This window comes from Mandrillus leucophaeus, unplaced genomic scaffold (genome assembly GCF_000951045.1).
Source record: "Mandrillus leucophaeus isolate KB7577 unplaced genomic scaffold, Mleu.le_1.0 Scaffold1346, whole genome shotgun sequence".
Classification (NCBI taxonomy): domain Eukaryota; kingdom Metazoa; phylum Chordata; class Mammalia; order Primates; family Cercopithecidae; genus Mandrillus; species Mandrillus leucophaeus.
The window spans coordinates 48,277-53,854 of record NW_012101306.1 but is presented as its reverse complement, the minus strand read 5'-3'; positions in this window follow the sequence as shown (position 1 = coordinate 53,854).

The following is a 5,578-nucleotide window of genomic DNA, read 5'->3' as shown; positions in this document are numbered from 1 at the left end:
TCAGAACTAGCTTATGAATCAGTGTTTTCTGAGCTTTAATAGAATTGGCTCCGACCAGTTGGATACCTGAAAGGGCTATGTGATATAGATTCTTAAAGATATATTATTTTAGAGTAGTTTTGAGTGTACAGCAAAATGGAGTGCAGAGTGCAGAGATCTCATATGCCCTCAGTTCCTGTACACGCTCGGGTCACTCCACAAACAACCTCCTACACCAGAGATACTTTGAAACATTAGAAAATATATTTGAGCATCCAGAAATTTATAAACTAGGCAGCCCCAGACTGCAGGCAGCTCAGAGGTCCTACAGAGAGGCTTAGGGACGGTGGGGGAAGAATTTTATATGGTGAGTGTGGAAGGAAAAGAAAATACTTGATTGGGTGAAATAAAGCAGTGGCCTCATTTGCAACATTACAGTGGAAAGTCTCTGAGTCACTGAGTCAAGTTTTGGTTTGTTTAAGGAGGAATTGAGTGTACTGCAGCCACCGCAGCCTCATGGCCACCTGTTTATTTGATTATTTTTAGCAGAGAAGATCCGTTTAGAACTCTGTTGCCCTGGCTGCAGTGCAGTGGTGTGATCACGGCTCACTGCGGCCACAACCTTCCAGGCTCAGGTGATCCTCCCACCTCAGTGCTCCCCACCCTGAGTAGCTGGGACTACAGGCACGTGCCACCACCATGCTAGGCTAATTGTATTTGTTTGAGAGATGGAGTTTCCCTAAGTTGCTTCGGCTTCTTTTGAACTCTTAGACTCAAATAATCTGCCTGCATTGGTCTCCCCAAGTGCCGGAATTACAGGCCATCTAAATCTTTTATCTCAGATTTGCCTTGTGACAAAAGGAGGGATACTTTTTCTGACATGATGAGGCAGAGAAAGGGGAGGTGGGCGCATCCTGTTCATATTCTTTTCTCAGGTGATGGGGGAGTTCGAGACCAGCCTGAATATGGTTGGCTCTTGCCGACTGGGAATATGGTCGGCTCTTGCCTAATGGGATATATTTTCTCCTTGAATGATTTCACAAGATATCAGATGAGAGAAGTTGAATAAATGTTAGAAGAACATAGAAAAGATAGGTTATACATGTTGGGTTTCTGAAGAAATGATGTCACCAGAGAAACAAAACTTTTATTGATTTCTGGAAACATTTAGCGCCAATTTTTTATGTAAGTAAATTGAATGTATGAAATACATTAAAAAATTACTTACTTTTATGTAAGTAAATTGAATGTATGATGATATCTCTGACCACTTTTTGATATTTTTTTCTGGTTCAGCTGAGTGGTGTCATTGAGTAAACACAAAATGGGACTCATCCAGGGATGAGATTTTGCCACAGAAAGGATGAGCAGCAAGTCAGGGAGCTTAAGGTAATTATGAGAAAGTGACTATCTAAAATTGCTTAGGTAGAAGGAGACAGATTGGATTTTTTCGTGTTTGGTATGTGGGGTAAAAGTGGTGTGGGTGTGTACACGAGATGTGTTGTTTATTCTCTTTTTTTTTTCTTTTCTTTTCTTTTTCTTTTTTTTTGAGAGAGAGTGTCGCTCTGTCACCCAGGCTGGAGCGCTGTGGCACTATCGTGGCTCACTGCAACCTCTGCCTCCTGGGTTCAAGCGATTCTTCTGCCTCAGCCTCCCGAGTAGCTGGGATTATAGGTGCCCGCCACCACACCTGCCTAATTTTTTTGTTTTTTCTTTTTTAGTAGAGATGAGGTTTCACTATGTAGGTGAAGCTGGTCTCGAACTCCTGACCTCAAATGATCTGCCCGCCTTGGCCCCCAAAAGTGCTGGATTACAGGTGTGAGCCACAACGCCTGGCCTGTTTATTCTCTTAAGAGAGAAAATGAGTGGATTAATGGACTGTAGTTCTGGACAAGGTGGAAAACTCTTAAAGTGGAAGTATTGGGGCAAGTGCTCTGACAGGCTAGGATGGTGCAGTCAGTCCCTTCACCCAGAAATCAGTAGAATGTTAGCAGTTCAGACTCAAACCTTGTGAAAAACAGGTGGTAGAAAGGAAGTCCCTCGCAGCAACTGGCGCCATAATCAAGACAGAATGTTTTCAGAATAAATGGAGTTACCTGCTTTCAGCCCCAGGTGGTAGCTATTGTCTGCCCTGATGATATATGATAATTTGTGGTCCTGTTGTCTTAAAATGTAGTCACTCATCTCCAGTAGAATTAAGTCCACAGTGAGTTGTCCTCCCATCCCCAAAGAATTAAACATATATGAATGAACTCAAGTGATAACAACTACTGCTGCCTGGGATCATGAGAGACCTGAAATGAACTGATAGGAAGTGAAAGGTGGCTGAAATAATGAGAATAGAGCCATCTGCAGAGAATCATAAAACCAGCAAAGACAAGGTCTTGTGTAAGTTGCCTTCAGAAGCTGTGTCCATGAGAACTCTAAGGAATTCTCCAGATCTGTTGGCTGCCGCTGTGATCTCTGCCCAAAAGGAGCCTCTGACCAGCATCCAAAGGGCTTCTGGACCCACTGGACTCTTCTGGAGGTACACTGGTCTCCCGAGCCATGGCTGTGGTTTTTTACTCCCTTTGTCACTGCCTGTGTGTAGAATGATAATTGTATAATTGATAGTGTGAAGACCTTGATAAATGGTAAATCTGAGCATCTGTATTTGGCTGACGTGTCATTGTGAAACCTCACAGCTTCAGTCAGTGTCAGCACAGCTAGGGAGCTTTTGTGCCTAATGCACATGTCACTGGGCATAGTCTACAGGCACCTAATAACTCAGGTACCTTAACAGTCACTAATGAATGTATCTCCAAGGAACAGTCCAATAACACATGACTGGCCTGACTCAAGGTAACTATATGTCCAATCCAGGATCATAGTGAGTGGGCATCTGCCAACCAGGGGTCATTCCCCCTGCCTGCCATTGAGCATTTCAGGAGTGACTGGTGTAAGCAGACATAAGTGAGCTTGTTCAATTCACTATTTGCCTCTTTGGAGGGGATCATACCCAGGATCTAGGTCATTGTGCCTTATTGGAGTTCTACACATTTCACTTGCAAATTATATTTGAAAATTAAATGACCATGTTGCAAGTCATTCACAAGACATTTTTAAAAATTGCATTCCAGAACCCGTATTAACATCCAGTGACCTGTGGAAAGCAGTAGAGAAATGTATTAGGCAAAAAGTTCTGGCAAAGACCAGTCTGATACTGGCCTGATTATCCAACCTCAGGAATTGTCCACATCAACTCGAAGAGCAAAGAAAAATAAAAAGTACCAGATTTATTACTCAAGACATTAGGAACTATCCGTTTAGATAGACGATTTTAGCTAACAAAATATTACAATGTCATCCTGAAGAATATGTCCCTCTTCCAGAGAACCCAGGAGGTTATCATGACCCCTGGAAAGCCCGACCAGCAGTAACAGTGCAAGTGGCATAGGTGCATGAATGCAGAAATATAATCTCTACTGAAAGTAAGTTTCATATTAGGCAAGAATTACAGGATAGACATAGAACCTTTGGTCACAAAGTCAAATCAGATGTACAAATGTAATATGGTTTAGGAGTTAATGGTGGTTCAATTCATCATGCTTACGGGAAGTGAAGTAGGACAAATTACTGGAATAGCAAGTAACTCCAGGATTAATGATGAATTAATTGCTAGAGCAGAAAATATCCAAGACCTTCCTGACTTATGATGGGGATGGGTAAAGAACTTGGATGAGACGATACCCAAACATGATTCCCAGGTTTACCTAAACAAAACAATGGAAGACTGTAGAAGATGCCATTAAGATATCTTAAGAATATGGAAGATTATTAATCGCTTCTCGTGGGACAGGACTTTATAGGGCACCTGAAAAAATTCTCATGAAAAATCACTTTTACAAAATGTTAAGTTACGATATCCAAGATGAAACCAATGAGTCACAACATTCACATAATACACTGTGCAACCCTGATCTCCTGACTGTCGTAAAAGATTTCTTACCTCTAAACCAAAGGTTCATCTTATAATTTAATTTTTCTCATGTTTTCTGTTCTCTTAGCTTAAGAAAAGATCATTACAAACTTTTGTATGTTTTTCATATATGCTTGCAAAGGATTGTAAAATTTTGTTGTGATTATTGTTGCTTTAAGCTGAAACTTCCCTAATCTTTCTTTAGAGATTGTGGCACAGCATGCTAGTTTCCTTTCCATATCCAATTGTTTTCTGTAATGAATACAGAAATACAAGCATTATTTTGTAACTTTAAGTAGACATCATCTCAAGTCTACAAGAATTGTCCAAAATGGTATCTAATGACATTTCTAGGTCTTCAGACACTATTAACGCAGATTGTAACCTCCAGATCCTGAAGATTTTCCTAGACACTGGTTACTGAAACTGAGCTTTCTTGAATTCTTTTTCCTTCCACTGTGGTTTCCCACATTTCAACATATCACTGATTTTTGTCCTCAAATATTACTTAAATATTTTTCACAGAATTAAATTAAATATGAATCATCCTTCCTTCTCTGATGTTTGAAATGACCCTTTGCTTCCTATGATAATGATTCTTCTGGTCCGTTTCGTAGTTATATGTTAGAGTTTGTAAATATTCACACATTTTGCAATTGCTTATAATTTTCTTATTAATTATTTTTTCCTCTTCCTCTAAAGTTGCTATTATTTCTTTTAACTTTTTGTGGGAAAAGTTAAACCCATCTTTCACTTTGTTGATATGCTTATTTGTAATTGAACTCCTTGGTTTTTGCTCAAATTGCTTTTCAAGCTGCCCACTTTTAGGGAAGACATTATTTGGGTTTTGTTTAGTGTATCAGGCTTTTTTTTAGTTCGTTGTATCAAGAAGTGTAGACTTTTCTGTACATAATATCCTTTTTTACACAGTAGTTTTTTTTTTTTTTTTAAGTCTGTTAAAATAAAGGTCATCAAAAGATCTTTTCCTAAGCCTTTCCTCTACCAGAAATATCCCTAGAGTCACATGGTCCTTTCTCCCTTCTTGCTTTTGTAGGAGTCCAAAGCTAATCTGTCTCTGATTGGATTGCATGCACGTGTGCCTTTTGGGGCCCTTGTGCATTCGTTCTTCTTTCTCTTCTAACCTCAAAAAATGGGTTTTCTGTGTTGGCTGTCTCCCTTTAACATGGAAGTATATTCATGCTTTTGTCGAATCTTGGAATAAATGGCTTTCTTTACCACGTATCTCCCTTTAACTACTACTACATCTCTCTTCTCAGCCAAGTACGTGGGAAGAGAAGCCCTGAGTTTGTGTCATTGTCGTCTCACCTCTAGTTCACTACTTTACCCACTGCCTGACACCCAGCTCACTCACACACACAAGCCCAATCACTAAGTTGCCATTAGCTGATTTGTAGCTTTCCTGCCCCCTTGGCAAAATTTGACTCTGTGCATTGAGATAATACATGCTGAGTACCTATTGAACAGGCACTGTGCTAGGTGCTGCTGTTATAGAAATGAAAAGAAGGCATCATCTCCTTTCTAACAACTCACAGGAGCTGCCATTCCTGATTCATACCCAGGTCTCTTGACTCCCAGTGCTCACTTTTGCAGGCTTCACTTAATGCCGTGTAAATCACCCTA